Source organism: Scyliorhinus canicula, chromosome 7, assembly GCF_902713615.1.
Source record: "Scyliorhinus canicula chromosome 7, sScyCan1.1, whole genome shotgun sequence".
Classification (NCBI taxonomy): Eukaryota; Metazoa; Chordata; class Chondrichthyes; order Carcharhiniformes; family Scyliorhinidae; genus Scyliorhinus; species Scyliorhinus canicula.
The window spans coordinates 64468772-64492768 of NC_052152.1; positions in this window are offsets into that span (position 1 = coordinate 64468772).

A 23997-nucleotide genomic window follows, 5' to 3' on the forward strand; every position below is an offset into this window, starting at 1 on the left:
GGCACTGGAATGGGATCACACATACTTTACCCCTTGAAGATCCATGCCCAATGAATGCATGTGGACAAGTTCTCAGCCAATCAATCTATTTGTCCCCTTCTCAAAGGTCTCAAGAACAGTTATATATTTTTTAAAAACCCCACTACCTCAGTGGTATTGATTAAAGTACCAATTATACAGCTTTCATGCTTACCATATCCATTGATTCCCATGCTATTTAACCTTGTGTGGTAATCCTTTATATAATCCTTCTACTGTGTACCTGCACTAAGATATGTTTCTTTGATGTGCAGTATACATATTTACTTGTCTAGATCACGTGGCTGAGTTGAAAGTAACTATAACGGCTGATGTGGTTATTTGCAATTATTACAGGTAGGATCAGTGCGGAATTATAACTCCCTCATGAACAGTTGTTAGTATTATAATATCCTTCACAGGACATATTGGTTTATCTTCCCCATGCTCCTTGCGGAGTACGAGCTTCATGCTAGTGGTGGTGGTATCTCAATTAACCAATGTATAAAGGGTCAGCCAGTACGACACCAACCAGAATAGGAACCAAGAGGAATCTACCAAGTAGCGTACAGATCATTTGTGTAAATAAAACATTATTTGTTATTTTAGTTGGTGTGAACTCCCCGTGTCCTTACTAACTGGCAATGAGGAGTAAACATGTTTGCTGTCGGCGCTGCAGCCTACTCGGCTGAGCCACCTCCCCGATTTTCTGGACTCAGATTTGGATTTCTCTGATTCGCCATGCCTCTGTTTGGGATGTTAGATGCATTTGACGCCGGTGTTGAAGACTGGATCCAATATGCTGAATGAATGCGCTATTGCTTCCAGGCCAACATATCATGGAGAACAAGCACCAGAACATCATACTGGTGATAGCCTGTGGACCTCATACATTCAGAGTGATCAAGAGTTTCACACACCTGGCGACGCCGGATATGCAATCATTTGACCAGCTCATGACACTTGTGGCACAACCCTTTCAACCAATCTAGGTCATAGAACAGTACAGCACAGAACAGGGCCTTCGGCCCTCGATGTTGTGCCGAGCAATGATCACCCTACTCAAACCCACGTATCCACCCTATACCCAACAACCTCCCCCTTAACCTTACTTTTTAGGACACTATGGGCAATTTATCATGGCCAATCCACCTAACCCGCACATCTTTAGACTGTGGGAGGAAACTGGAGCACCCACTGGAAACCCACGCACACACGGGGCAGACTCCAGACAGACAGTGACCCAGCCGGTAATCGAACCTGGGACCCTGGAGCTGTGAAGCATTTATGCTAACCACCATGCTACCGTGCTGCCCAATCTAATCAATAATCATTCAAAGGTATCAGTTTAATATGGCAGAGAGGTCCACCAATGAGCTTACCTTTGCTGTGCTCCTTGCGGAGTACGAGCTCCCCCGCTAGGTGTGGGGTATCTCAATTAACCCATGTGTAAAAGGTCGACCAGTAAGGCACCGACCAGAATAGGAACCTGGTAGGGATCCATCGGGTAGTGTACAGATCATTTGTGTGAATAAAACTTTGTTTCTTATTTTACTGCGTGTGGACTCCCCGTGTCCTTATTAAAAATAACATTAGTGGTGGGTGAAGTGTTGGCTAGTGTAGACTTGAGAGATGAAGAGACACTTCCCACACTGATGAAGGCTCAACTCAATTTTATTAACCACTTCTAACTAACTAACACGATGGCTGTGGGTTTGAATGATGCTAACTTAAACTAGAGACCTAAGCCTTGTACGAACCAGTTGATTATCTCAGCATGTGGTGTGAGTCTGTGCTAGGCTGGATGAGTTCTTGTTACACTCAGAGGCAGCACCCAGAATTGGCGGGAACCGTGGTGCCCTCTGCCTTTATAGTGTGTGTATTCTAACTGGTGATTGGCTGCAGTGTTTGTACATATTGATTGGTCCCTGTGTGTGTCTGCACCATGATGTACTGGTGTATATTATGACAGTGGGCTTTTCTTGAAAAGGATTGATTTCAATCCACCGTAATCTTCTATGAAGGAAATTATTTCACTCAGACAAACTCCTAAAGACAGGATGGCAATAGGAGTTTTTAAAGTATATGTCTCCTCAGATTAATCAGTCAAACCAAGTGCCAACTGAACACTCAAAAGTAATTGTTAAAGATCAGAGGCACACGATAGCCATAGCATGTGGATTTCCCTTTAATGCCATTCACCTGGCAATTGGGGATGACATAATGCACAGGAGAGAAGGTGGGTGGAGGCAGTCCGAGTGAGGAGAGAGTGATGCAGCTCAGGCCTCTCCCCACCTCTCAGAGATACCTCAAGTTGCCGCCGGGCAACAGAGCGGACAGTTTGACTCATTAATTTACAGCTTAGTTCTACCACTTTGGAGGTCACTCACTATTTGGAAAGTGACCTTCATTACTTTGAAGGTTTCTGTGTCTGATCTCCATTCACCATCTGTGATCTATCAGACCCAGGATGCTCATGCTGTTTGAGTTTAGACCTCAGGAGAGGATGAAGATAACCAGCAGTGTTAACAGCACCAGACATACAAGGAAGAGCATCGGCAGCATGGGATCCAACTGCAACAGCACTACTAGGAGGAGCAGCTTTGCCTTCAGAGACCTGCTACTCCATCAGGGAGAGTGGATGAGCTGAGAGGTGCAGCTTGGAGGAGCTGATACCTGTAACAGAACGCACAGGGAGAGGGGATCAGCTTTCTCTACATGACTGAGCGAAAGTGCCTCGGGAGGCTCAGGTTTCCTGTTAGCTGGTTGCACACACCTGCAGTCACCTGGAAGAATTCTTTATGTCAAATCACCACAGCCCACAGTTTTTTTCACCTCTGCCTCCTTCCAGGAATCTGCAAGAGATATTTGCCGAACCTTGCATCTGTTACCCACAATTGCATTTTATACAGGTGATCAATCCATGTTCACCAAGGTCACAACTTACGTACATTTTTTTGAAAGATAAAATCAGTCAGAATCATTGATCAATGAGGTTTGCCCATCTGGCTGGCTTCTAGGTCCAGGGAATCCATGCGTGTACATATGTGGCAATCAAGACATCCCCAGATCACCACAGAGTCTTCATCAGTCCAGGGAGATTACATTCAATCAATGTTCAACACATGTGCAACTACCAAAAGATCATCACGCATGTCAACGAAAGATTCCCACGAAGCTGCCATGATGCTTTCATGCTGCACCAGTCAAGTCTCCTTGTGATTTTGACACTTTGAAGCATGAGGATGGCTCCATGGTGACTAGGTACCCTTTATAGACAAGGATGATGACACCTGTGCAAATTTCAGACAATGGGCTGGATTCTCCAAATCTGGAGCTATGTCCCGACGCCGGTGTGGGAACGTTGACATTTTACGGCAGACAAAATGGTGTAAAACGGCCACCGATTCCCCGTTTTGCTGGGGGCCAGTATGCCGGCAGCGTAGAGCACATGGATCTAGCTGCCGATACGGCGTGGAGAATTGCCAGGTCCGTGGCCGTGTAAGTGCACGGTGGCGGCCTGCAGTGGCCGCACCATGCTACATGCTTCATGGGGGACCCGTGAAATAGTCCCCCCCTTCAGGCAGCTCGCACGCCCCGGACCACCCCCACAGTGCCTCCAGCTATTGATGAAGTCCCTCTTGCCCGCAGATCGGCCCTCCCCCGATTGTAGCGGTGCTGGACTGAGTCCACAGCCGCCACGTCGAGTTCCCGACAGATGAGACCACACGTGACCAACACCGTTGGGAACTCAGCCGGATAGGAGCATCAGGAGGCGGGCCTTAGGCAATGTCCTGAGGCCGTCGATACGTGGCGCGGCGTACTAGAGTATGCCGCTTTGGAGGGGGCAGAGCATCATGAAAGCGGCACGTCCCCGATTTGGTCGGGGACTTTGATTCTCTGGCCAATCGCTGAACGCGATTGCGGCGTCGGCAACCGTAGAATCCAGCCCAATGACTTCCAGTAAGCATTTGTGATGCTGAGGATGCTGTTCAGGTGCTTGGACTGATGTGGGGGCTCCCTTCATGATGCATTAACCCAAGTATTAGCAATGATACGCCTGTGCTGTTCACAACATGGCACAGCAGCAAGGATTGCCCGGCATGAAGCGGAAGGTGCAGAGAACAATGCCGTTTGAAATGAAATGGAGGGATAAGTGAAAAGGAAGGAGGAGGAATGTAATGCAACCATCGCACTTTGGACAAGCACAGTGCTGCCCAAGATGCCCTCTCAGTGGCAAAATTCAGCTAGGTTGCTATAGTGCAGTGTTCTTCAAACTTTGTTTCCGGGGACCCATTTTTACCAACCGGCCAACCTTCGGGAGGCAATCTGGCCGACTTTCGCGAACCACGCCGGCCAACCTTCGCGACCCACACCGGCCGACCTGCGTGACCCACCATTTTCTCTTACCTTGTTTGCTGTTGACAAAAATGGAGGAAAAGGTTTTGGGTCCCTTTGGCCCTCGCACAAGCTCCGCAAATGGAATCTGTTGGATGAAGGTGAAGCCTTCCGGTGTCGGAAAGAATGGAGTCTCTATCTGTCCAAAGTTCTGCTTTTTTTTCCTGTACAATTTTATGAAATAGAAGCCCTCCGAACTTGTTAAAAAAATAAAAATTAATTGAATAAAATAAATGAATAAAATTAATAAAACCTCCCCGAGCTTGTAAAACAAAAAAGCTGCGACCGTTTAAAAAAAAAGCGGCCGCACTGCGCATGCGCATAGTTTTGCGCATGCACGCCGATGACCTGGAAAGCATGCGCAGTGTGGCCGCATTAGTTTTACATGTTCACAGCCATTTTGAAGGCCGCTTGCAGCCGGTGTTATTAACAGCCGGCTGCTGCGCGCGGGTTTGCGCGATCGGGATCGCGGCGACGGACGGCTCCGCGACACTCCCGACACCCGCCCGCGACCCACCAAGTTTGTTGTTCCCCCAAGTTTGACAATGCCTGCTCTAGTGCACCCATCTGACTGCCATGTGCTAAATCGACATTCCTCCACCCCCTTTCTTTCCTCAACAAAAACATCTGTGTAATCAATAAAATGTCCTCCCATTGCTCAGCTTTCCGCCTTGCCTTACCATTGACCACAAATAAGAAGGCCACATGCCTGACCGGAGTCTAAAATGGGCAAGACAGGAAAACAATGCAAATAAATAATGTTTATGTGGTTCATATGTTACACACGGACTTTACATTATGTAGCATACCCAAGTGCATACCCATATTGTTATTATTCCTCTTTCTTATACTCTACTTAGTGCAATCTTTTTGTCCAAAAATGCCAGATAACAGCCTGCCTTTTGTTGTCACTGGAGATGAAAGGAAAGATCAGTTTCAAATCAAGGAAAGTTGAAGCCATTGAAAATTGACCTCATTTTCTATTCGAGAGGCAAGCTGCTCAGATTCAAGTTTTGCTGTGATTCTCTTGGCCACTGACCTCTAGGTTTATGAGTCAATGAAGGCTCACCTACAGCTGTACAGAGGCAGACTTGGCCATTGGTACAAGAGGCAATGTGTGGGTTACTGACTGAGAGTGGGATGGGGGTTGGTGGTGGTGGGCGATGGTGGATGGTATTGGGTGGGTATGGGCAGGGTTGAGTGGGGCTGGGAGGGTGGGTAGTGGTGGGGGGGAGTGGCCAGGGATAAAGGCATCATTGTAAAGGCCTGCATCATGCTTGATATGGGCTTCTCTAATCTCTTGACTAGTGGACACAATGTGGCTGGAAAGATCTTCACACAATCTTTGCTGGTGCACCAGAAATATTCTCTTTGTTGACAGCCTCCAAGGTTCCACTATCTGTATCCAGCTTGGAGAAACCTGCATCCTCTGTGGATTCTTCACTGCTGTCCCTCTCTATCATCGGTTCTTGCTCACATCTAGTATATGAGTCATCAGATGAAAACCCAACCATTTTCCTTACTGTTCCTACTGTAATAGGGGTATGTGAGCTAGTGCATGGTTTGCATGTGTCCTGTGATGATGTCCTTTCAATATGAGTGAACTCCTTTGAGAGGCCCTCGTTGTCCTCCTGGACTAAGTCCTGCAGGACACTTGAAGGTTCTGTGGAAGATTATGCACATAAATTGGAATCGTGGTAATGTTTTAAGTGAACATTGCACACATGATCATATTTCACTGGCTTCTAACATCAGTGGGTGTCGTATACCAAATGGTTTTGTGATATTTAATTATGTTACCCCCATTCCCCATCTCCTATGGCCAAGCACAGTGAGATACTGCTTATCTTCAGCACCTGCTCCTGGACAGCTCTCTGCACTCTCTTCTCATACAAGGAAGGAAAGTGGTGATCCATGAGTGAGAGTAATGGCATCTGCTAAATGGCTGGATCGATATTTGTTGGGTTGACTATAAGGGAGAGATTTGCCATTGCATGAAATGAAAGTGCCAGATGGACAGATGGAAATGTGAGGAAGCCCAAAGACGAAAAAGGATGAGAGTGCTTGAGTTGGTGTGAGGAGTGATGTTCTTGGGAGGTGCAGGGTTGAGAAGGCAGAGAGAGGGGTTGGGTGGTTTGTTTTTGTGATGAAGGATGACTGACATCATTGCTGCAAACTAACTTTATTAATAACACAGTTGCTCTAGCATGTGTTCTCTGACCTCCGATCCCCAGGTCAAGTGATTCCCATTAAGTACAGAGTGTGCCATATTTTTCAATACTGGAATCCACAACCACAATCACCCCACTATCATGAAGCTGGGGTGATGTGCACAGCAGGAAATATTTGTATTTGCTGGTGTGCTCACCTTTTCTGCCCTGATTAGGCCATTAAACTGACTGACACAATGTCCACAATTCTGCTGCTAACCTCAGCAATCTCCAGTCATATTTTCTTGCATTCTGTGGCAGATTTCATCCTCCCATCAGCAAGGATGCCCTGAGCCTGTACCAAATTAGTGCTGGACTCCTCTATGGTCCCTGGCTTTGATGGTGTGCTTTCTGGCAGGCTTCCCAAAGCCACAGGTATTCATTGTGTGTATGAATTGAAGTCCTTCTGTAGTTTCTCCATCAAAATGCCCGTCTAATCTACAGCAGAACTCAGTATAACCTCCTCCCACCAAAGCGGCATGCGTGTTATTGAAATTTAAATTTCACTTGTAAATACTTCACATTACATTGGTTTCACTTTATTCATGTGTCCATCATTTTTTCTTGAGACTAGCTTTGTCAGAGAGTTAAATGTATTGGCACGCCACTTGGTTGGCACACATTGATGATTCCAGGGGAGGTAGCGTCACACCTTTATTGTGGAAGACATTTTGTTTTGTGTTTATTTTTTATTAAATGTAAATGTTCGTGTTACACTTGCTACCTTATGAGATGTCGTTGAACTTGCAGGCTCAGCTGGTCCTCCCTTGAAGTGACCTATTTGGGCTATCAGTGGATAAAAAAGGGTTATGTCCAATGGAAGACTTGTTGAGAGGCATCAGGGAAGCACCAATTCCAGGAAATATCATGGAATTGAAATCCTTCCAGGGATTAGTCAATTATTAGGGGACGTTTATCCCGAATTTGGCTTCCTTACTGTCTCCCCTACATATACTACTACATAATTACCAAAAATGGCCTTGGGAAACGTCACAGATACAGCCTGTCATAATATCCACTCATGTATATCATGAGATGCAGACAGGCAGTGATTGACACACAGGATAACCAATGAACACACATGACACAGAACAACCAATCACCAGACAGGACACCACCACTATAAAGCCCACAGGGCATTAAGGCTCTCCCTCTCTCACAGGACACGGCTAGGGAGATAGTCGCAGTTCACAAGCCAATGAAAATCATCACCATGTGATCGAGAGCTAGTCTGGTCAAGCCAGTAGGAGGTTATCAATTAGGTTAATAGAGTGTCAACCTACAGCAGATTATGTACAGAAATCAACAGGTTCAATAAAACAGTGTTGGACCATCTCCTGTGTCGGAAGCCTGTTTCTCGTTTTACTGCATCCAGTTGCAGTCGATGTTAGACCAACACAGATGACACATCAGAGCCTTCGAAAAAGTAAAATGACAACTGCTGACATCCAAGTTATTGGTCCATTTCGACCCCAAAAAGAAACTCCACCTGACCTGCGATGCTCTTACCGGGTTGGGGCAATACTCTCACACCACTGGAAAGGCGTGACAGAAAGGCCCATAGCCTACGCATCCAGGACACTTTCGGATGCTGAGTGGCTGTATTCCCAAATTTAGAAGGAAGGCTTGTTTAATGTTAAAAAATTCAGGCAGGCGTTTCATAATACTGGCTGACCACAAGCTCTTACTAGTATGTTTTAAGGAGGTTAAGGCAATCCCCCCCCTATTGCCTACGCTCAGATACAGTGTTGGGTCTTGTTACTTGCAGCTTCTGAATATCATTTAGAGCAGCATCCAGGAATGTGAGTAGCTAAGGTTGACACCTTGAGTCGCTTCCCACTGCCCACAAGCCCAGCTCCCTTACTGGCATTGGAAGAGGTCACCATGACCCTGAATTATTTAGTAGCATTACCAGTGCCTGCAAAGCAAATGAAGACCTGGACACAATGATACAACACTGTCAAAATTGAAGCATATGGTCCTGAATGGTAGAGTCCGAGGATAACTCTTCGACAACGTGAAACATTATCTGACCAAGAAAGATGATCTCAGTGTTGAGGACAGTATCATTCTTTGGGGTGCTGGGTAGTTGTCCCGCTCCCAGGGTGGTGTCCAATTCGACTGGAGCTACATAATAATAATCATCTTTATTATTGTCACAAGTAGGCTTATATTAACATTGCAATGAAGTTACTGTGAAAATCCCCAAAGTCGCCACACTCCGGCGCCCGTTCGGGTACACTGAGGGAGAATTCAGAATGTCCAATTCACCAAACAAGCACATCTTTCGGGACTTGTGGGAGGAAATCGGAGTACCCGAAAGAAACCCACGCAGACACGCGGAGAATGTGCAGACTCTGCACAGACAGTGACCCAAGCCGGAAATCGAACCGGGTTCCTGGCGCTGTGAAGCAACAGTGCTAACCACTGTGCTAACGTGCCGCCCTGCGGTATCTAAACTGAAGATGCTCGCCAGGAGCTATGTCTGGTTGCCCAGTCTCGACTTGGATGTCACGGACTTGGTGAAGTAATGCGATTTATGCCAGGAGGATCAGAAACTCCCTCCCCCAGCCTCCCTAAACCCATGGGAATGGCCAAAGCAGGCAATGGATGCGAGTGCACATAGACGTCACCGGGCTTTCATTAATTCCATGTTTTTGATCCTGGTGGATGCACATCCCAAATGGTTAGAGATACACCGCATGGGCTCCATGACCTTCCACGTTACTATCGAGAAACACCAACAGAGCGTTTGCATGCATAGCATACCAGAAGTTGTGGTTTCTGACAATGGCACTTCCATCACTAGTGATGAGTTCTAGGGCTTCAAGCAATCCATGACATCAGACACATCAGAAAAGTACCATATCACCACTCGCCAAATAGGATGATAGAACGAGCGGTGCAGACCTTTAAAATTGACATGGATAAACAATCGGCAGCATTAATAGAGACCAAATTGGTTTTTATTGAATTATAGGACTACTCCTCATATTACAACAGGAATCTCCCTTGCGGAACAGTTAATGGGATGGCAGCTGACTATTCCCAAACCTATCATGGAGGGTGGAGTCCCAACAAGAGAACCAGAAAAGTTATAATGACGCTGCAAGAACCAAAAGAATATTCAAGACAGGTGATCTGGTGAGGAACTATGTGAGGAATTTCAGAGCTGATCCAGCTGGGTCCCTGGAGTCATAATGGAGAAAACGGGACCAGTATCCTACAAAGTGAAGGTTGAGGGTAAGGTTATGAGGAAATACCTGGACCACCTCAGACGTAGGGAGTTTATCCCTGTACAAGTCTCACTACTGGCCACAGAGGTGGCCGCCGCTAGTGCAGGGAGACAGTCCAAAGAGAATCCTATGCCCCTCTCTCCTGATAAAAAGAACTCAAGTTCTGAGATGGAAGCAGAGGATTCAGGTGTTCTGACCAGCTGACACTGAAGAGGGATCTGCGTTAGTAAGTTTTCGACGCCCTCTCTAGAAGTAAAGTTCTCTCGTTTGGTTCACATATCCAGATCAAGTTCCACCCTCAATGGATCTCAGACCGATCGCGAATAAGTGGAAGAGACCGCCTTGTACTGAGGGAGAAATAGACTTGAGGGGGGAGGGATGTTATGGTGGCCACAAAGGACACGGAGGATCATCAATGGATCTCCCCATGGTCTTTGTGGAATATGAATTCCTCTATTAAGTGTGCAATAGTCCGCCTTGAAAGAAATGTATAGTAGGAGCTTAAACCGCCTGTTCCTATCATGCCCGGCATCTCAATAGGTCCCCAGGCTTGGAGGCTGTCTTGAGAGCCACAGAAGTTGCTTTTTTTGTTACTGCAATAAAGGAATTTGATGTTGGAAAACTAGCTTTGGTGAAGGTATTACAGAGGATCACTCCAGCCTGACGGGTTGGTTAATGGTGGATAAGGGATACCCACTGAGGTGCTGGCTGATGACCCGAGCGTGGAGTCCCGAGACCGATGGGGAGTCCCATTCTAATGAGGGGCACAGTGACACCCAGACATTTATCGAGCAGTGCATTGGGCTACTGAAGATGTAGTTCCTCTGTCTGGACTGTTGTGGTGGTGCTCCACAGTACAGCCCCCCAGAGGGTATATCGATGTGTCCTCCATGAGAATGAGGTGACCATGTGGAGGAGGAGGAGAGGAGGACCAGGATGGATTGGAGGAGGCAGACCAGGATGGAGTGCAGGACAACCCCGAGTAGGATCGGAGGATGGAGAAGAAGCAGCGGCAAGGATCTGACAGGCTAGGAGGACCAGGGATGCCCTCAAAGCCTCCTGATTTGCTAACTTAGGGCTGCTTTATGGCAGCTCAACAACCATCACCTTCCCAAAAAACCTCAAACTCCCCCCCACCCAGAACCTGGTTCCACCACCCAACCCTTTTCAGCCACCCAAATCCGTTCCCCTCCATCCCCACAACCATCAACCCTCCCTTCACAGAACACTTTTTCACTTCCCAGAATGCTATTCCCCACTCCCAAGACCTGTGTTCCCCTTCCCCTCCTCCGAGGGTCTGATTGACATCACACCAGGGTAATGGTCTTGGATTGCTGGCGTTAGTCAGTCGCTTGTCAAGGCAGAAGGGTGATGATAACTCACTATGAGGAAAAGTGTGATTTTCCTCAGGCTCTGCTGAAGTCCGATTCCTGTCTGTCTGCTGAATGCACACAGTCTCTCGGGCTCTTGTTCTGTGTGAGGTTCGGGGACACATTCGTTTGGCCCAATGTTCCGGGAGTGGGGGTGGAAGATGTGGGGAAAGGACATGGCCCAGGGTTCAGTGAGCGATGAAGCTTTCATGGATCTTAGATCATAGAATCATAGCATTTACAGTGCAGAAGGAGGCCATTCGGCCCATCGAGTCTACACCGGTCCTTACAAAGAGCACCCTACTCAAGCCCACATATCTACCCTATCCCCGTAACCCAGTAACCCCCACTTAACATTTTTGGACACTGAGGGCAATTTAGCATGGCCAATCCACCTCACCTGCACGTCTTTGGACTGTGGGAGGAAACCGGAGCACCCGGAGAAAACCCACGCGGACACGAGGAGAACGTGCAGATTCCGCACAGACAGTGACCCAGCCGGGAATCGAACCTGGGACTCTGAGCTGTGAAGCAACTGTGCTAACCACAATGTTACCGTGTTGCCTGTCGTTCCATGACATCTGCCACTGTGGGTCTCAAGGACTCTCTCACTGTTGGGATTGCTTGCAGGGCCTGTGGGAGGATTTGAGTTCAGAAGGGGAGATAAACCCTCCCGGTGGGAAAAGGGTCAAAGACAGATGAATGATGGCTTTGAGATGCGATAAGCTTTAATAGTGATTATTTACAGTGACACCCATTCACTCCCTAACTGACTTCACCCATGCCCACTCTGAGCTCCTAAAACATCTTAATCTTGCATGTCTCAGCTACGTCTAGGCCTCCTCAGAATGCACATCAGAAGTAGAGGAGCCTGTTGTCTGCCACACCCTGCAGCATGAGATGCCATTGGCAGGTGTGCAGTGAAGGGCCTGGATCTGGAGGGACCTGCCCGCCGATTGGGTGGCACTTGTGAGCAGTGTCAGTAATGGGGGATTCAGAAGAGCTGGAGACTGTCAGAGTCTCCTTGGACGAAGGCCCCCAGGATAGGCTCTAGCGCTTTCTCCTCCATCGAGATGCTCGTGTTCACCTGGGTTACTCCATGGGACGGAGTGTCAGTTGGAGTGAGGTCCAGAAGCCTCTGTGTCACCTGGCAATGCCAGTCCTGGAGGCCTGCCATTATCTGAACTATGATGTTGAATCGCTCAGCAATTGACATCTGCATCTGCACCATCTCTGGAGCACCTCATCAATGGTTTTCTGTGTCTGGGCCATGCTCTTGAAGCCGTCTGCCATGGCCTTCTGTGACTGGGCCAGCCACTCGAGCCCCTCAGCCATATCCTCAGAGACTTGCTCTGTGCCTTGGACTCTGCCACTCATGACTTGGAAGTCCTGCCCTAGGTTTTGCACTGTGATCACCACCCTTGCAGTGGGCCTGGGTACCACGCAATGCCAACATCATCTCTGGTGGCTGCAGGCTTTGGACCTCTAATTGGCCTTGCCTTTGCTGGAAGGTCGCTGGCACCTACTCCAGGATTTCCCAGCTCTGCATTTGCATCTCCAGCAATTCAGGGAGAACTTTTTCCAGAGTCTCAGCATCTGGCTAGGGGCCAGCTGTGCCCTGGGATCCAGCAGACCTCCAACTGTCCCGTTCCCTTGAAGTTCCTGCCTCCACCTGATGTGCATGAGCAGCTGTGTGATGCTCATTGATAGTGACCCAGAATCCTGTCTGCTAATATCACCCACCGAGGTGTGTGTCTCTGTGCTGGTGAATGGTGTGGGTGTGATGCCTGTGATGCCTGATCAATGCATTCCTCAGTGTTTTTCTCCGAGGTGCTTCCCAGGGGTTGCGGGTGTGGGGGGGAGGAGGGGGGGGGGGGCTGCAGGGGCAGTGACTCCAGATGGCCCAGCCCCATCCGGTGTTGATCCTGTAAGGCAAGGACATGGGTTCAATAAAAGGGAGGAACGTTTATCCGGGCAGCATAGACCTCACTTGAAGCAAAATATATGGCTGAAGATTCAATGGGTCCTCATTCCTGTGGCGCAGGTCAAATTTGCTGTCACTCCCAGCTCTTTCCTATGCCTCCCCTGTGATCTCCATTGCTCTTTCTTCATGTAGATTGGGAGATCCACTCACCCTTGCAGCTCAAATGAGGTCATTCATTTTCTTGCAGCATTGGACGCCAGTCCCCCCATGTCAGGCCACTGGCACTGATTACCCTAGGGACTACATCCAAGGCTGGATAAGCTTTGTTGCTTCTTGGTCTTCTACCCACTGTGGGGTATCGGGTGCCCCGACTCTCCTCCACTGCATCCAGGCTGGTCAAATCTACTTCCAGCAAGCAAGGGGTAGCTCTCCGCTCTGCCGTCCTCCTGGCTTAATTCAGAGTAAGTGCATAGGGACCATTTAAATGCAGCTCACCCTTGTTAATTCTGCACAGCTGAATTCCCCTTCGGCCAGTTTAGATCCCTGGGAGCTCCAACTCAGTGTGATTGATGTGTGGGTTCATTTATTGCACTAAGTGCGGGAAGATCGCAATGACTTTCCCTCCTATGTTTCTCACTCTTGTAGGCCACATAAAATTCCTCCCGATGCTATCTTCTAAATTAAATGCAGAGGCACTATCTGAACCAGTGGTTGTGAGAGTAAATCCAAATCGTAGAATCATAAAATCATAGAATTGTAGAGTCATATAATTTACAGTGAAGAAGGAGGCCATTTGGCCCATCAAGTCTGCATCGGCCCTTGGAAAGAGCAACCTACCTAACTCCACACCTCCACACTATCCCCATAACCCCATCTAACCTTTTTCTTGGACACTAGAGGCAATTTAGCTTGGTCAATCCACCTAACCTGCACATCTTTGGACTATGGGAGAAAACAGGAGCACCCAGAGGAAACCCACGCAGACACAGGGAGAATGTGTAGACTCCGCACAGACAGTGACCCAAGCCGAGATTCGAACCTGGGACACCTTCATTATCGGTGTCTTCCAGCTCTTCCATTGCCTGTCCAGGATACATGTTTTAGGTATCTGAAAGGGAAAGGAAGAAAGATAAAGTTGTGTTTCAGGAATGGTTTAGATGTGTAAGGGATGGTGAGAAGAGGTGCGTGTTTATATTAGGTGGTCATGCTAAATTGCCCATGTGGGGTTCTAGGGATAGGGTGGGAGATTGGGCCTAGACAGTGTTGTATTCTCTACTCTTCTCAGATGCGTAGTGTTGAATAAAGAACAAAAAGATTTGTTAACGAGCAAAACCATGAATTTATTATACCACTAACTAAGATTCGTTCACATTCCTAAAGTAGGAGATTAGTATATAAAACTATGTTGTCTCTAACTTACAGAACTCTCAAGTATGCAGCTGCTCTCTATGCCTGACGACCTTACCAAGCTCTCTCCTAAATCAACTCCTAATCATCAAATCATCTTCTAATCTAATCCCAGACTCCTCTTGTGACATGATATTTATATGACTGATCTGTGTTTCTCTCTAGTGGTATGAATCATTATCATTAACTTGTTAATTCTTTACACCCCAGTCAATATACATATCATTACAGGTAGGGTGCTGTTTCAGAGGGCCTGTGTGGACTTGATGGGTCGAATGTCTCCTTCTGCACTGCTGGGATTCTATGATCGCATCTGGAACTTAAAAATCAAAGGAAAGTACGAATCATAGAGAGTCTACATTGAGTTGTCATAAAGAAACACAGATTTATTTACAAGGCTATATTACACACCTCCCAGTAGATCCCAACTGGGTCTTCATGGTTGATGCCGAACTTGCCAACCTTATATACAATTTTGGAAAGGGTTTACCCCACCCCCTAAACAAAGGAGCTCAAATTCCAGGAAAGACACGGGGAAAACAATCATCCCCACATAGGTCCCGTGCGGTGGGATAGGATAAGTATGGCATGAGTGGTATGTGAGAAGGAGGATTTATGTGGACACGATCATCTTTTAACTCCAATGCTGGCTATGGCCTCAACAAGATCCTCTAAATAGTGGTCAGCACCATCTCGTCTATGGATTTTGGATGTGCAAACACGCCACCCCCTGTGGTTAGTTCGTACTGCTTCTGGTTCTGTGCCACATTAAGGGAAGTGTGCAAGTTACTGCTTGGATGATGGGGCTGTTATGGTTGAATACGTGACAGTGTGTGCAAGCTGTGGGATGTGAGTATTTAAAAAAATAATAATTTATGGGATGTGGACGTAGCTGGCTGGGGCCAGCATTTGTTGTTGAGTGGCCATTTCAGATGGCACCTAAAAGGCAACCACATTGAAATCACTAAAATCAGATGGAAGCACAAATTTGGCCTAATGCCTGCAACTCAAAATATGTGTATGGGTTAATCACTCATGGGAATCCCTGCAACATTGAGTTTAGCCTCCGATGTTTCCGCATGTGTGGAGACCAGAACTAGGGGTCACATATTATAAAATAGTCACCAATAGAATCCAAACAGGAATTCAAGAGAATCTTCTTTCAGCAGAGTTAGTGAAACTCGTTACCCAAAGAAGTAGCTGAGATGACGAGCATGGATATATTTAAGGGGAAGATAAATGCATGATAGAGAAAGGAATAGAAACATACATGTTAATAGAATTAGAAGAATGGGAAAAGGCTTGAATGGATGGTAGTTAGGTCAAATGGCCTGTTCCTGTTCTGTAAATAGTATGGAATAATATATAAAACTAGCCAAAGCAATGTAGCTAGTTTGTTACTGTAGTTTTAATCTTTACATTATTGTTAACATTGTCCATGATAAAGTTGTTTCCATTTGGGAAAAGTGAAATAAGGAAAAAAGGTGCTGTGGTGGCACAGTGGTTAGCACTACTGCCTCGCTGCACCAGGGACCCAGGTTCAATTCTGGCCTTGGGTGTCTGTGTGGAGTTTGCATGTTCTCTCCTTGTCTGCGTGGGTTTCCTCTGGATGCTTTGGCTCATCCCACAGTCCAAAGATGTGCAAGTTGGGTGAATTTCCCACGCTAAAAGTCCTTTCCATCCAAAATGGATAGGTAGGGTGATGGGGTTATTGGGGATAGGGCAGGGTGTGGGCCTCGGTAGGGTGCTCTTTCAAAAGGTCATTGCAGACCCAATGGGCCGAATGGCCCCCCTTCTGCACTGTAGGGATTCTATGATTTGTCACCAAAGCTACAATGGGGAAACAAAAACTGCAGATGCTGAATCTAAAATTAAAAGAAACATTTTGGTAAATACCCAGCACCTCATTTTCCCTGACTCTGTGCTTGCTTGTAAATCTGTTAAGTCTTTTACAGTTCAGGTGAAATGCCATTGATCTGAACATCCAGCTGTGTCACTCTCCGTGATGCAAGTTTTTAGCGGAAAACTACAAAACGGATAATGAGTAAAATACGATTGCTCTTTGTCAGCCATAGATCAGTTAGCTTGATTTAAGTCACAAAGGTTCTGGGGTTAAGTCTGACTCCAGAGACTTGATCATAAGAATTTATGCTGATATTCCAGTCGAGTACCATACTGCCAGAAGTGTTGTCTTTTGAATGAAATGTTAAACTGGAGCCACATCTGCTCTCGCAGGTGGAAGGAAAAGATCCGATGGTACTATTTCAAAGGGTAGCTTGTAACAGCCATTGTTCACCCTTCAATTAACATCACCAAAAACAGATATTTTGGTTGTTATCACATTGCTGTGTTTGGGAGCTTGCTGCATGTGTATCGACTGCTGTGTTTCCTATATTACAACAGTCACTGCAATTCAAACGTACTTCATTAGCTGTGGGACATCCTGAAGTCATGAATATCATTATCTAAGTGCAAATCTTTCTTTTTTCCTTTTTGATAATGACATTGATTTTTCCTACTCATCAAAATGCACTTACTGCCCGGCAATATATGTAAATAGCACTGTGGCATCAGAGATGTATAACATCTCAATAGATGCCTGGCATTTCAGATAGATTTTGAATGAGAATTCCCATATTATAAAGGAGCACACAGAATCCTTTGTAATATACTTTTCACAGTGAAATTTTGTGTGCCAAAAAAAATATCAACTGCTGGAGAATGGAGTTTTACTGACAGCTTGATGAATGAGAGAAAGGAAATGTTCAAGACGTGGTATCGTAAGAGTCAGCTTAATTTGAAAATAAGCCTCCTTAACATTGATTCAAAAATTAATTCAATGACATTTTTTCTCCTCATTTACGATGAGTAAGCCCACTCTCAAAAAGAAAAGATTGCAAATCTCAGATTGAGAGGTTCTGGTAGACGAAGTAGACTGAAAGCTTCTACAAAGTATAACTAACAGACAAAAGCTGAGAAATGAAAAATATGACAGCATACCAAAAATGTTGGTGCGATACCTGGTCAAATTTGGCATCAGGCTTCATTTGAGTGAAACAGGCAAGTTGCCGATGCCAAATATAATTCCCCACTGAGAGCCTGATGAATTCCATCCAGTTGTGACTCCCAAGATTGCCTGCAGGTGGATCATTGCAGTGATAGGTGGCAGAGTTAAGTAGTGGGTGAAAAACCCAACCTGTAAATGGTCTGCAATACTTTAAGCAGCTGGGAGGAACACTCCTGCTCTACTGAAGCCCATAGAACATAGAACATAGAACGATACAGCGCAGTACAGGCCCTTCGGCCCACGATGTTGCACCGACATGGGAAGTCAAAAACTAAAGGCCATCTAACCTACACTATGCCATTATCATCCATATGCTTATCCAATAAACTTTTAAATGCCCTCAATGTTGGCGAGTGCACTACTGTTGCAGATAGAGCATTCCACGGCCTCACCACTCTTTGCGTAAAAAACCTACCTCTGACCTCTGTCCTATATCTATTACCCCTCAATTTGAGGCTATGTCCCCTCGTGCTAGTCACCTCCATCCGCGGGAGAAGGCTCTCACTGTCCACCCTATCTAACCCTCTGATCATTTTGTATGCACTTTTAACATTTCTACTTGCCATGTGAGCAGCGGCAGCTGTTCCTTTCAGTACTGCTGGTTACACCATTTAAGACCAGGAACAACATGGCGGCTCTGCCCATTTGTGTACAAATTTCATTTGGGGTCCTATAACTGGCATTAGGACCTGGATTTGCATATGAATGCTCTGGAAACCTAAAATTCGCCTGCTTCCAATTTGATGGCCATTTTACTTCCAGGGGAGATCGGGTGAGGAAATAAGCACCCAACATTATTCCCCTCAATGATCAAATTTCTCCCAAAAAACAGACAAATTTTTCCCAATATTTCCGGACAAGTTATGATTGAAGCTATTGAATTCTATTGGTCTTAATGACACATTCCACTAAGCTGTTGGGATGAACAAGGAAATCAATATAAGCAGGCAATAATTTCACTATAGCAGAAGCATCATTACCTGGGTTACATTGTTAGCAAAATCAGTTATTTTAATTAAATCTTTTCTCACATACATATGCAGAGATGTTTGAGTAAAAGCCGCTTCTGTTATGATGGATTAATTTATTACTGGAAGAAAAAGCATGACTGAAAACATAGGGTGGGATTCTCCCGTCCATCAGCCATGTCTTTCTCGGCCATTCACTGGCAGTGGGATTATATCTTCCCGCCGCTTGTCAATCGGATTTCCTATTGCAGCCACCCCATGCCACCACAAAACCCATGGACGGGATGCACTGTCGTCAGGAAAAATGAATTGCAATGACCGAAGGATTCCGGCGATAATCTACAAAATCAATTTTGTTTTGACTAAATGTCCAAACATTTCTTGATTTATGAAGTACCCAGCTTTTATGAGCTTGCCTGGAGCTTCTGATAATTCTTCTGAAACTGAACCGTGTCTTTAATGAGCTGCATCATGATGTGCCCACGAATACAGATAGAAAAATATACTGGCAATCATTAACTGGTCAAGTATTAATGAAAAGTTGTGTCAATTTTCCAATGATCTGCTTGCAACTTGAAAACCTTGGGCTTGTTTAATCTTAAACGGTGTAAATTATACTTGATACATTAAATATCACAAGGGATTAAGTTTAGAAAAACAGAACAATTAATTAAAAATAATTTCTGAATAGCGCCTTAGAGGATTAAATTGCTGAGTGTACTGTTCCTTCTAGGCTGGGATGCTACAGAATATAGCCGTGACTAGGAATATGAATGATGAGCTTTGCAGTTGAATGTGTCTCATGTGACAAATCAAGATTCTGCAGGCAAGAGGGAATTATTTGGAAAGTATCTGGAGCAACAGCATAGAAATATTTTAGGCTGGTTGGGAAGTTGGAGATTATCCTGTTGCTTTTACACAAGTGTGAAACAGCAATATTTAAAGGTGCTTTCTAGTCAAATTGTAAACCCTCTCGTACCTCAACTACAAATCTGATAATGTGTCAATAAAGAAAGTTGGAAATCCCTCTTCTTCAAGTGAGGCACAATGATCTTCATTTGGAAAAACAAGAAAGAAAGGAAGGAGTTTATAAACTTTTCATTAAATCTCTTAATTGCTGTAGTCATGACAAAAGTGTTTGACACATTTTTCACGAGGTTCCCTTTAATTGCAAGGTTTGCACAAGTCAACGCACAATAATTTGCAATAACAAATTGTACGAGTCGACATGGATCTGAATACAGTAGCAGACTTGAAGTGACTCAAATTGAATCAGTTTATGCTGTCAAAACTCTAAATTTGACTTATTCAAAAAAGTAAGTTTAAGCCTGTCCCTTTAAAATAGTCGTTTTGATCATTTTCAGGAGGGCAAAATATTCCCTGCGTATTTTCTATTCGGTCAATGCAGGCAATAAGTGAAATCTATCATCGTTGTGACAGTGACAATTGCAATTACTGATTTTTATAGTGGTAAAATGTTGTAGCTGTTCATCTTGGCAATCATATTTGCTTGGTTGACAAATATAGCCGATATGATTCCTGGGGTTATTTTCCTTGGGACAAGGGAGATTGAGAGATGATTTAATAGAGGTGTAGAATATTATAACAGGTTTTGATGAAGTAGACAAACGTTATTCCCATTAGCCGACGGTACAAAACTCGAGGTCACAGATTTAGGTTTTGGTAAGAGAAGCATGGGGGTGTGTGAGGAAGAAGTACTTTGGGCGAAATTCTCCCAAAACGGGAGAAATCGTAAAACTGCCGTAAAACCCGGGCGGGTTTTACGGCAGCGCGCCCCTTCCCGACGGGGGACCGATTCTGGTCCCCCGTCGGGGCTAGCAGCCCGACGTCGGAGGCTCCGACAAGTCGGGCTTAACGAAAATCGTTAAGCCCGCTTGCCGGAATTAGCGCCGGCTGACGCGTCATATGACGTCAGACGCGCATGCGCAGGTGGGAAGACTCCACCGTGACGTCAAACGTGACGTCATCGCGTTTGAAACCCGCGCATGCGCGGGCCGGGTTGCCCCTCAGCCGCCCCGCGTATTGATACTGCGGGGCGGCGGAAGGACAAATAGTGCGCGGGCATCGGGCCCGCTGCCCGCGATCGGTGCCCACCGATCGCGGGCCCATGGCACCCTTGGCACGGCCGTGGTACTGCCGTGCCAATCGGTGCCATGGTTATTTTTTGCGAGTTTGTCACGACGTTTTTACGAACGGCAGGACCAGGTGTGTTTGCCGTTCGTAAAAAGGTCGTAAAGGGCTGGGACTTCGGCCCTTCTAACAGCTGAGAATCGCTGCCGGCCGTAAAAAAACGGCGGCAGCGATTCTTGTCGGGATTTCGGCGGGGGGGGCGGGAGATTAGCGGGAGGGCGTCAAAAAAGTCGGGAAGGCCCTCCCGCTATTCTCCCACCCGTCGTTGGGGGGGGGAGAATTTCGCCCTTTATATTTAGCGATTAGTAATGACCGAGAGCTTGCTGCCTATTAGGGTGTTGGAAGTGGAGATGATTAATAATGCAAAAGGAAATTGAACGGGCACTTGAGCACAATAGACTTGCAGATCTATGGGAATAGAGTAGGGAAAAGGGACTGACTACTCCACAGGCCTTCTTCTATAAAAATTATCCCCACATAAATGATCATTGAAAAATGATCAGGGTCTGTGCACAGTCTGCACGTTCTCCCCGTGTCTGCGTGGGTTTCCTCCGGGTGCTCCGGTTTCCTCCCACAGTCCAAAGACGTGCAGGTTAGGTGGATTGGCCATGCTAAATTGCCCTTAGTGTCCAAAAAAGTTAGGAGGGGCTTTTGGGTTACGGGGATAGGATGGAAGTGAGGGCTTAAGTGGGTTGGTACTTGATGGGCTGAATGGCCTCCTTCTGCACTCTATGTTCTGTGTTCAATGTTACCTCCAGAACCTTAGTGCCATATTCTAATTCCTCGATGAAGTTGCAGTCTTTTAAAAACATAGCAGGCAGCCTGGATATTTAATGTTGAGTGATAGTCCATTCTCTGGTAGTCTAGTGGGAAAATAATATGTTAGTGGTGATCTCGTGAGGAAGGAGTTATTTGCTCTAATGAGTAACCATGGGTAACCATGACCTATTGTGCTTTGTGTAAACCAAAGTTGTTTATTTATTTATTTTTTCCAATTAAGGGGAAATGTAGCGTGACCAATCCACCTACCCTGCCCATCTTTTGGGTTGTGAGGGGTGAGACCCACCTGGCCACAGGGAGAATGTGCAAACTCCACACGGACAGTGACCCAGGGCAGGGTCCTCGGCACCGCAAGGCAGCAGTGCTAACTATTGCACCATGGTGCTGCCCTGATAAGCATTGGTGACGTTGATCTGTGGGCACAATTTTAGTCCATTGCCAGCAGGTTTTCAGGTGGTGGGGGACAAATAAAATTCCCTTGGTGAACTTCCTGCCACCTACCAAACAGCCCTCAACCTGTCCATAATTTGATGTAGGGTTGATGAGGCTAAGGACGGCCCCCCTGCTCTTGCCCCAATGGAGGCACTTAAAATGTCAATTGTTGGTACCTTAAGCGCTGCTTCCCAGCTTTTCTCAATTTTGAGGCTGGTGGGAGGATGTCTGGCATATCCCACTGCTCAAGCCTTTGGTAGGAAGTGGGGGAAGGGTGTGTGCCACCCTTAAGTGGCCCCTCTTTCCACATTGGATGTTCCAGGTTTTGCCAATTGGCACCAAAGTTGCCAATAATGTTGCCAATGAATAGTGATGCTCTTTAGAGTCGCCAGGTATCAAATGATGCCACCACAAGGCTTTACCGGATATCGATCAAAGGACCACACAACCAGTTAGTCAGTTCAAGTTCAAAGATGGTTTATTTACACACAAGGATTACTTCGAAATGCAACACAAAACACTACAAGTTGAACTACACCTAAAAACTACAATAACCTATACTTAACTTCAGGGCAACTGGCTCTATGCAGATGGACAAGGCCTTTGTCTGGATCTTGCGTGGCTGGGTGGAAGAAGTGGCTCTGTTTCTGCTGGGCTCAACCGCCTGGTAGTGATCGTTGGTTTTGAACTTGTCTGTCTGGTCATTGTGCTGCACTTGGGTTGGCATAGGCCGGATCCAAGAGAGACCGAACACATGTCTGTGTCTCTTCTTATCCCTCTGGGATTTTGCGCTCTTTGGGGCGGTTCTTAACTTGGACCCAATAATTTGACAGGCTTCGATCACTGCCTTCGATTTTGGCCAATAAAGGGGCGGGTGCCTTGATGGCTGGACGTGTCCTTAGCAGTCATTGACCTTGACTGTTTGGGCTCCCTGAGTAAAGGGAGTGGCACCAGTTAGTCTGTATCTGTATTGGTTACCTGAGTATAGTTCTTTTGCTCTGGGGAAATGGGCCATTAGAATGCAAACGAGTGGGGGTTTCGATCGCGTCCAGCTATCTGGGTTGCAAATACACACAAGCTCTGAGTCTGTCTGATTCCTGGGTTGGCCATAATTCCCATGGTCCTTGGGTTGCTATTATAAGAGGTAAATATTAGAAAATTGGGTCCAGAACTTGGATTGAAGATGTAGCGGGCAATTTAGGAGTCAACAGTTGAAGGGAAAAATTGTTAGCGTTGAGTCAGAGGATTCCCCCTCACCTGGCAGTTACATTGTCCCATTCAGATTTAAACTTGTTAATGGGAATTCACAGGATGCCCCTGTACAGCAAGAGTGATTCACCCAAGATCTATTGTCATTTGGGACACTCCCATATGACCAGCCATTCTCCCATTATGGAGTCTGTTGGTCTTGTTGTCCATCAGTAGGAGGTTAGTTGTATATCAATAGCATGGCTCTGTTATTTTGCATGAACAGGAGTAGGATATCAAACAGCCAAGATAATGTTGATGGGTTTGTTAGGGCCAGGATTTAGGAAACGCCAAAGTGTATCATGGAGTTCACCTGACCCACAACTTTGAATAGATTGGGGTTATGGGGAGCATGCGGGCCCACTCTGCAGGTGTGATGCAACAGAAATCTACAGTACTTTTAAATTAAAACAGTGTTTATTTATGAAACCAGTTAATACTTTATAAACCCACAGTAAACATCTTAACAACTATCAACACCCATAAATCCCCCAAAGAATACAGTACTCTCTAAGTAACTCTTAATCTTTCCTTGCAACATCCATAAGACAAAAAGAACCTATTTACATAAAGACATCAGGTTTAACTTCACTACTGAGAACAGTTACCACTTTCAAATCACCAAATGAACATTCATAAGCTTGCAGAGATTCATACACATCTTGCTGTGACTGCAGCTTCTCCAAATCTAAAACAAAACTAAACATAGCCTACAGCTGTGAGCCCAAAGTGAAAGTAAAAGCAAACAGAAATCCCAGCTCCACCCACATTCTAAAATCACTGATAAA